The sequence below is a fragment of the Setaria viridis genome, chromosome 9, assembly GCF_005286985.2.
Source record: "Setaria viridis chromosome 9, Setaria_viridis_v4.0, whole genome shotgun sequence".
NCBI lineage: Eukaryota > Viridiplantae > Streptophyta > Magnoliopsida > Poales > Poaceae > Setaria > Setaria viridis.
In genome coordinates this window covers 4128925-4139184 of record NC_048271.2, presented here as the reverse complement: position 1 = coordinate 4139184, position 10260 = coordinate 4128925, and the positions used below count along the sequence as shown (strand labels likewise).

General features: G+C 44.0%; 1 non-coding gene across 1 annotated transcript; it reads left to right on the top strand.

The window, feature by feature from the left end:
• The first annotated feature begins 3886 nt into the window (after positions 1 to 3886).
• On the top strand, positions 3887 to 4825 carry LOC117840443 (uncharacterized). The gene is made up of 2 exons (XR_011897164.1): positions 3887 to 4169; positions 4293 to 4825. It is a non-coding gene; the product is annotated as an uncharacterized protein (transcript).
• The last annotated feature ends 5435 nt before the right edge of the window (positions 4826 to 10260 follow it).

The following is a 10260-nucleotide window of genomic DNA, read 5'->3' as shown; positions in this document are numbered from 1 at the left end:
TTAAAAGAGATTAAATAGCTAGTAGTAGTAAGATATTCTCATAGCCATACAGTATATCAAATAGCATGTAAGATTAATATAGCTTGCATGACCATTACTGCATCTGAAAGCAGAGAAAGTTAAGCATATGGCCATTACTCTGATTGGAGTACTCGTTTGGTTAATATAGCTTGCTCAAATTAAACAATCATAGCCACGTGAAAGAAAAAAAAATACAGTATATCAAATAGCATGTTAGGTTACTACAAAATATTCAGACATCCATGTAACGTTAGTAGCTGCACACACACACACAATACACAGACATACGGACACAGAGTACGGAATTGTTTAACATAGTTTGGTCAAATTAAACAATCATAGCAATGTCAAATTAAACGAGTAGGAGTAAAAAGTGAATAATCATGTGGAGTCAAATAGTTATACTGATGCATCTATCTCCTGAAGATCGTCAGCCTCTTCATTGTAGGGGTTCAGGCTCCATGTAGATGTGCCAGGCTTCTGGAGGCCACCATCGAAGGAATCATCAGCCACACTAGGAGTTGCGCCATTGCTTCGTCCTCCAGTAGGATGTGGTGGAAGGAATTGACGCGATGCAGTGGTGCTAGGACGATGAGTTGGTGCGGCACGGGCATGTCCTCGTGCACCTCCGGCTGGCCAACAAGGGATGTCGACATCCTGGTCAGCTGCTTCTCCAATTGGCACTGCTGCAGCACGACCAACACCACGTCCACGCTAGCGGCATGGCTGGCGCCACGGCCGGCGCCACACCCAGCAGCATGGCTCGCGCCACGGCCAACGCCATGCCCAACGCCGCCGAGGAGGTCGCCGTCCCCAGCCAATCCGACCGGCGATGAGCGTAGAAGGTCCAAGTACGACATGTTGTTGGTGATGTCCACGGCCTCCGAATTGAGGTCCAGACCCTCCAATCCACCGGCTACATGACGACGTCCTACGCCACGACCACCAAAGGAGGAAGCTGCAAGGGGAAAGCTCGGGGGCTGGCTGAAGAAGTTGACCCCAAAATTCATCGGAGCGGCTTTGGAGTCCAAGAAGAACTCGTTGTCGTTGAGGTCCCCTTGCGACTCCATCTGCAGATGGCAACTGCGCCTGCTGTTCTGGCCAGAATCGACGTCAGCGACCAACCGTCACTCAGATCCGGCGGGCAGTGACTGTAGGGAGGTGGCGAGTATGGGCGTGGAAATAGGCGAGGCGTGGTACGGGGACGGGGCCCGATGGCAAGAGGTGGCGCAAAGGTCGTGGGCTCGATGGGGAGAGACGGGAGGGAGGCTGTGGCGGCCGGATCTTGCGAGTGACGTGGAAGGGGACGGGAAACGAGAGCAGATTAGCTGTGCGGGAAGGAAGGGGAAGAGTAGGGATCGGGTCATTTTCTGGAAGGATAAGGGGCAAAATCGTAAAATACATGCGCAGAAGCTATCAGAAGCAACGTTTCAGCGGATTCTAGGATTCTCCGATGGAATCTAGGTGAAAATCTGCCCGGTTTAGAGGCTTCCTGAATTCCAGATTTTGGATTCTTAAAATCCATCTCAATCCAAACGGGGCCGATGCGTGCCATCTTGTGAATGTGAAGCCCATGCACGTGTGTGTGTAGTGCAGTGCAGGAAGCCTCTAGATGAAACCTTGCTCAGCCACTCACTCTCCGGAGAATATAAGACCAAAGGGTAGCAATAAAAGGGTTTAGGGCGTGTTTGGGACTGCTCCGCTCCAGGTTTAGTAGCTCCGCTCTAAAATCATCTTGCCAAACGCCTCCAGCTCCAACTATACCAACTTCAGAAAAAAAAGGTGGATCTGGGGGGCAACTCTAAGGTTTTTTTGGGGCTCCTCAAAGGGTGCTCCCAAAAAACCAGTTTCATACCTTCTCTTGGAGTTGGGTGGAAATTACCCACCAATAGCACTGTTTACACATACCACTTCGAGGAAAAAAAGAGCCCTCCCTCGCGACGCCTCCTATTCCGCCACCGCCCCCTCCCTCGTGATGCCTCCTTTTTCGTCGCCGCCTCCTCCCTCGTGATGCCTCTGCCTCCACCGTCGCCGCCACCTCCCCTTCCTCCGGCCAAACTCCATTCCACCCGCTGGCGCCCATGGGCGGGCCTGGCCTGGCTGACGGCATCCACCCCTGGCCAGTGCTAATTTGGGCTTGGAGCACGCCCTGGCCGGCAGCCTGGCTTGGGGCGGCCGTGCCCAGGTCGGCAGAAGCGAGCCCCTGGCTAGCGATGAGCCTAACCTCGAAGAGGCCGAAGGCCTAGCCGGGGGCAACTGTGTCCTGGGGGCAGGCGACCGTGGCCTGGGGGTGGGCGGCCAAGGCCTGGCCGGTGGTGGTCGTACCCAGGCCGGCAATAGCTAGCCCCTAGCCGGCGCTGAGCCTGACCTCGAAGAGGTAGGCCCTAGCCAGAGGCCTAGTGGGAGGGGGGGCGTGGCCTATCCGGTGGCGGCCGTGCCCAAACCGACGCTGAGCCTGACCTCGAAGAAGCCCTGGCCGGAGGCCTGGCCGGGTGCGGCCATGTCCTGGGCGCAAGCGGCCGTGGCCTGGGGGCGGGCGGCCGTGGCCCGTCCAAAGGTGATCGTGGCCTGGGCAGGGGCAGCCACACGCTAGCCGGGGCTGACCCTGACCTTGAAGAGGTCGTTCTTGGTGGTGAAGATGCAAGTGTCAGCTATGGCATAGGGGTATGGAACCAAAGACTCTCGCGGGAAGGTTCAATCGTGTTCACTCATCCATTCGCAATGTTATTGAGCGATCGTTTGGACTATTAAAAATAAAGTGGCAAATTCTCTAAAAATGACACCGTACCCATGTACAAGCAAAATATGATTGTTGTGGCTACTATGATCCTTCACAATTATATCCATGAACATGGAGGTGAAGACATTGACTTTGATCGTGATCCTAATTACATATCTACTATCCCGAAAAGGTATAACAAATATGCAGTTTCTCCCTTAGCGTCCGACCGGTCTACTTCGAATGCCAATGCTCCAGCTATGGTTGTATTTCATGATGAGTTGGCCACCGCCCTTTCTCTTGCTTGGAACTAGTTAATGTTGGTGTGGTTGATTTTGTAATTTCATTTGGTGCCACATATTAGGTATATTAAATTTTTATTGGAACAATGATGTCTGGTTGATTTTGTAATTTTCATTTGGTCCAAGCATCTGGAGCGAGTCAAGTCATCCAATACCATCAACCATCTCGGTGCCCTGAATCCTGATTGACTGGAACGCGGGAAAAAAACACTCAAGGGTAAGAGTGACTATTTTCACTATAGTTCCTACAATTCCTAGAGCTGGATTTGCATCCGGTAACCAAACAGGTACATAGCTCCCTATTTTTCTGGAGTTGGTGGACTGGAGCTAAAAAAGTTGGAATTGGTAGGATGGAGCTGTTTTTTTTTTAGCAGAGTAGTTTGGCTCCAAACTCACGACGACCTGCATAATTCAAAGGTTGCTGCTCTTCATCGAGCCAATGGCATGCAACTCAAGCAGAGATGGACAGCGAAGCATATCAGCAAACAGGGAACCATACAGCAGGCACGCGCACCAGAACACTGCAAGTGGTGGAAGGGCTACCAGTACCTTAAACATAGCCCTTCCAAAGCTGACCAACATGTCCTGAAACTATTGCGGAGAATACACTACCCACGGCAAAAAATTTCTCCTTCCAAATGTAATTTTCTAGTGCAGACAAGAACACCCTTCCCATATAAATGGAATGAATGGTGAATTTTGTTTGGGTAAATTCTGAAACTTCTTCCTCAAAAACACAGAAAGAAAAAACAAACCGTGTCGACAGATTGGAGATCACTCGAAGACTCTATGGTCCACCAGGGTCTAGACTCTATGGTCCACCAGGGTCTCACATGCATTCTTGAGGCGCCGAAGCCAGGTACAGACGTTCCTGGACCACCACGGCCGCACGGCGGCCCGGACGTGCAGCACATCGCCATGGCCAGCTACGACATGCTGCGCTGAGGGAGATGCGGGCGCGCTCCGCCATGACCCATGGGTGGGTTCGTGTTCTTGGCGCCGCCGCCACCCAACTACTATGACGGTGTCCGGCGCCGCGCCGGCGACGTGCTCTCGGAGGCGCAGATCAGGGACTGCCAGGAGCTGGGGGTGCTCCTCCAGATCTTCACCAAGCCAGCAGGGGACAAGTAAAAACGTCACCTCCCCCCCTGCTCCTCTTGTTGCCCGATGCATGCTTGCAGGATCGATCGGTGTTTGCTCCATGCGATTGAATTCCAAATGTAATTGGGTTGGCTATATGTTTGATTCAGGTTAACCTTCTTCTTGGAGGTAATCCAAGGATCGGGTAGAGGTAATCCAAAGGATCGGGTGCCTGCAGAAGGATGCCGCAAGAGTACCAGAAGGGCGGCTGCGGCGGGTTCGGCAAGGGCAACTTCTCAGAGCTGTCCAGGTGTGTTGAGGAGCATGAGAAGTCCCTGCTGGAAGCCAAACAGCAGGCCCAGGAATCCTTAGGATCATCCCAGCTGGACGAAGATTGCAATGGCTTGCCATGTAAGTAGAGATGGATAGTGAAGAAGGATAAGCAACACTGAAGCAGACCAGCAACCGAAGAAACATCCATGCAGCAAGAACGCCACCAGAACACTGCAAGCGGTGGAAGGCTACCACCATAGGAAACACAACCCGTCCAAATGGCAAAAATTATATCCTGAACTAGTATATCCTGAACATACGAAGAATACACTTCCCATGGCATAAATTTCTCCTTCCAAATGTATTTTCTAGTGCACAAGAATACCCTTCCAATAAATATGGAATAAATGGTGAATGTTGTTTGGGTAAATACTGAAATTTCTTCTTCGAAAACACAGAAAGGAAAACCAAACCGTGTCGACAGATTGGAGATAACTCGAAGAAAACAGTGACAAATGATACAAACAGCCCACAGCAGTCATCAAACAAACCAGAACAGTTCAGAGCACACAACACAACAAACAACGCACAGGATAAGTTTAACACGGTATTGCAATAAAAAGCCTAGCATTGTTAGACAATAGTTCAACATAACAAGATCAACACGGTAATTTACACACATTATTACTTGTCTAGACTTATAACTTGTAACCGCATCACAGAATCAGATGTGGCTACACCAAAGCGTACACATCTGCCAATGATGCTTAACAACAAACCGTTCCAAAGTCTCAGTCAGGGGTCCATGATCGACCAAGCAACCATCACACGCATCTTAGTGGCACCATCGTATCTTCATCTCCCATTGTTTCCCCTTGGAGCAAAATCAACTCTCCGTACAGATTTACCATCACCAGTCTTTGCTTCGATTATCAGCATATCCTTCACATAGATAGATACAACACGTCGAGTCAGCTGGATAACTCCTACATCAGCAGTCCTGGGACCAGCCACTTTGCTATCATAAAGCACAAAACCCTCTTCTGGATGCTGGTGGTGTGGGCGGAGATTGTTCCATCAAATTTTCCCCGCAAAACTCTAATTCCAATAGTTGCCTCCACCGCACCTATGACAATAGCATACAATAAATCCACAGTACTGAGCCTGGTAGCAGATTCTTTCTTTCAACCTCACATTTCTCCATATTGTTATGACTCCTTTACTGAATTCTGTGTCCCGCCCTTGATGATCCTTGATCTTCAGATCAGTCTCAACATAATTATTATCCAGCAATACAAGTCCTCGTTTTGGGCCAGTCAAGATCAATGGTTCATCCTGCGGAAAGGTTTACATGACAGGTTAGTGGCATATTTTTCCAAATATATAGTGTTGATTAAGCAGGAGAAATTTCAGCCACACAAATAAGCTCAATTAGCATCCATATGCATGGATCATCTAGTTAATTACTGGTGCCTGAGCCTTCAACTTCCATCTTTATATGAATTCAAACGCACTTGCAACATCTGGCGGGGGTGGGTAAATTGAAAATCAATAGAAATCAATTGCACGACGTGCCTAGAAGTCTAGGCACAAGATGGCACGAAGCACGGGAGGGCTAGGCACCGTCCGGCCCAAGTCCCACCTCTAGGCACATCTCTCCATTAACGTTCATATTGGCTACTCAACTCAACTTAAAGAACTGAAGAAGAAGGACCGCGGTGAAGTACGTACACATGTATTATTGTATTATTAAACTAGGCGGTATCAGCGAGTGGCTTGGTGCCCCGCACGAATCATGACGAAGTCCCAATTCACATGGATGGTGCCACCTTCCCACTCCAGCGAGCGAGTGTTCATGGGCACCCCCATTTTGTTCCCTCCCCTCCTCCTCTCTCCTGACACTAGTCGCTTTTTCATTGCACCTGCTTCGGTAGCGGCGGCGGCAAGGGTTTTGGCCGCTCCACCCTGCGCATCTGGTCTGCATCCCTGACCATAGTGGACCCAGCAGCCCCGGGCCCGGGTAGAGAACACCATGTTCCCAGCCTCCCAGGGGTGAGTACTTCACGTCGCCAACCCTCTCCACCCCATCTCTCTCACGTGCACGCACGTAGTACTCAGCAAGTCGCGATAAATAAAACAAGGTAGACATTGAGTAGTGTTCGTTCTTTCTTTTTTATCTGTTTTCATTCTGGGACCTCTTGCTCTCGTTGTGGGCTGCGCGATTGCGGCGGAGTGGTTAAAAGCCCAAATTTTTTGGGTGCGGTTAAAAGCCCAGATTGAAGGTGACAGATTTGCAATCATCACCTGAAGGAATATATGTGGGCTGCACATGTTAGCCTAGTTATTTAGGTTGTTTGTACACGCAGTGATACGTGAAACATCCACCGTTTAAGATGGGAGAGAAGGAGAGACTGTATGCATGCATAAAGGATAAAAATTGATGACATCACACGTATACATGCAAATCCGAAAGTAAAAAAAGTTATAAATCATATACAGAGCATCCAAATTAAATTTTGATTTCACCATTGTGTTTGTTATAATAAGATCTTCAAAATAAGACCACACTCAGACTATATTTTGATAATATTTTAAAAATCACTTTTTTCAAATACAAGATAATTATTTTTGACCACTGCGAACACATGCATCGACACCAAGAACAAAATATTAAACATGATGAAGAAATAATAATATACTGCAAACAAAAGGTTGAACGTTGCGAACAAATAAGTCGACATCGCCAAATAACTTATCCTGCAAAAATGAACAAATTATTCTTGGAGAAGAACAAAGATGCACAGATGACTAACAATACTATTGAAAAGCGAACAAATTATCTCTTGAAGACGAACAAAATATGTACATGTGACGAACAAATTGAACAAACAATTGTATGCATCGAACAAATTATATAAATGCACGGAACAAATTATATAAAGTTCTCAAACAAAAATAAAAGAATAGAATAAGAAATAAAAGAAAAATACATTAGATAGAAAATTAGAGGAAAACCAAATAAACTAAGAGATTAAAGAAACAAGAGAACATAAAAATGAAAAACCTTCAAGTGTTACAGTGACAAAACATATGATTTTTTTATCAATAAGCCTCTACATAATAAAATAAAAAAGATTAATAGAACTAATTAGAATATAGAATGACCTACCATGGCAAGAAAAAAAAATAGAGTCACTATCAAACAATAAAGAAAAAATGGAAAAGAAAAAAGAAACGTAAGGAAATACCACGTTGAAAAGTAACAGAAGGAGAAAAAAGAAGAAAACGGACGGAAGAAAAAATAAACAACAAATACGGAAAAAGGAGAAACGGTGGGAAATAAGAAATAACGGAAGGAAAAAAAAAACGATAAAAAAGAACGAAACGAACAGAAGGTAAAAAAATACACGGAAGGGAAAAAAAGGAAACGGAAAAAACTGATGTGTGCTGAATTCCTCTCGGGTCACGCACGAATCACGATGGGCGCGAGTGAAAAAGCACCGAAGCACGCGTAGGACAACAATCATTGCCCTGGAGCAAACCCTGCTAGCGCTGGTGGGCTATCAGAAATTTATTGGGCCGTGACTCCCCGCGTGGTCTCCACCCTCCCACCCCACGCGACAGAATGTTAACTGTCGCGTATGCAAGGTACAGTCGTGCGCGGATTTTTTCCGGAAGGTTTGAGGTTGGAAAATCATCCATAGGGTTCAATTTTGAGTGTGCTTGGATTTTCGAACAAGTCTTGCTTAACTTCGGAAGATAGCACGTTGTGTGCCAACCAGAGCGATCCGTTTTGGCTCAGTTCGTTTTCGTTGCTTTCCCCAAAGCCAATTGCCCCCTTTTCTTTCTTGTGTTAAGAACCTCGATCTCCTGTTCATCAGCCCGAAAAGGCCTAGGTTTTTTGGGGTTTCTCTTCCCAAACAATTCAGAAAAAATCCAGATCTTTTGGGGATTTCTCATCCGAAACAATTTCAAAGACAAATCGTTTGCCTTTACGTGGAAAGTTGTCAATTTGGAAAGTTTCCCATCTTTGTGGAGGTTGCTTAGAGGGGGAAACAATCCTCCTATTACTAATTGAAGATTCCTTTTAAATCTTCAGGTGAAGCCACCTAGAACCCTAGATGGACACTCGAGGAAAAATAGAGAAATCCTAGAGATTCTATAAAAAAAGCAAAAATATCTGACCATCAATCGGTAGACTAAAATCATCATAGCCATTGGATCTATTATGTTTTCTAAAAAATTACCCACCTATGCTATTTGAAAATAGCTTAAAGTAATCTTCTAAATCTATATCTAAATTACCCTCCTCTGCCATTATATAAATAAACTAAAGTAACTCCTAATCTTCATCAAAATTACCCACTTATGCCATTGTAAAAATAATTTAAAATAACCCTCTAAATTTGCAACTAAGTCGCCCACAACTAATACTTAAAAAGTAACTTAAAGCAACCCTTAAATTTACATCCCATACGCTCTTTATTAAAAATAACATAACCTTAAATTCTAATCCAAATCACCTTAATTAAAAATATATAAAAATATATAATTCTAAATCATCTATTTCTTACACTATTGATATATGCTATAATAATATATGATATGATAATTAAGGTTTATAGCATGATGTGTGTCACCATTTATAAAGATATAGAGGAAGTGCTGAGAATATGGATTTCTATGATTAAATTATAGCTCAAACTTAGGGTCCATGAAACAAATTCAAACGCATACGTGTGTTGCAAAGTGAAAAGTTCAAGATTATAAATATGGATGAAAAATTACTAACTAAAATCTATCACAATCGGATGAGAATAATAAGTATATATCTATATAAGTATCATGTTCGAATATTTAACAAATGAGAGGTATCACAAGGTAACAGTTTTGTAGTAGTGTGGTCTTATTTTTTTTCCATTGGAGACTCTTCTCACAAGACATGCTAGGAAAAAAATTCAAATCCTAGAAATTCTCATAGAAATCAGAAATATCAAACATCAATCCTCTAAACTCTAATAATCATAATCATTGGTCTATTATATCTAAATTTGTATCTAAGCTACCCATGTATATCATTATTAAAAAGTAACCTAAAGTAAACACCTAAATCTTAATCTATTTTTCTTCATATACATCATGCAGAAATGTTCAAAAGTAACTAATATATGATTCTAATTTAATTACCTATTTATATCACTAATGATATAGAAATAATAAATTAAGGTATATACGCATGATGGGCATCATCATGTAAACCATTTATACATGTATGTGAGGAAGTGATGTAAAATAATGATTTTTATGCTAAACACAATGTGTGGAGGTACGATACAAAATGAAAAAAGTGTGAATGTGGATGAAAAAGTGTATGGAGTAATTACTAATTAAAAATCAATCATAACTGGACAAAGATAAGTACACATCTATATGAGTATTATGTTAAAGTATTGAAAAAATAAGAGAGTAGTAGGTAAATAATTTTAATTATCAGTTAGGAGTTCAGTTTCTAAGTAATTTTCAAATACAATAGTTTTTAAAAACATTAGCTCGTGCAGAAGCACAGTTGATGGACTAGTATACTTAATTGCGTTGCGATGCCACTGTCCAGTTCAGTTGGAGTACTCCCTCGGTATAGGAAAAGGAAGTCGTTTTGGACAAGGTTTGGGTCAAATATTGGGAATATAAATTATGAATAACTTTTAAGTTGTTGAGTTTGGAAATGTGAAAGCCATATAAATAGATTTGTCTTGAAAAACACTTTCATAAAAATATACATATATCACTTTTGGATAAATATTTTTATAAAAATAAGGAGTCAAAGTAATGCTTTGGAGACCGTGTCGCTGTCCAAAACGACTTCCT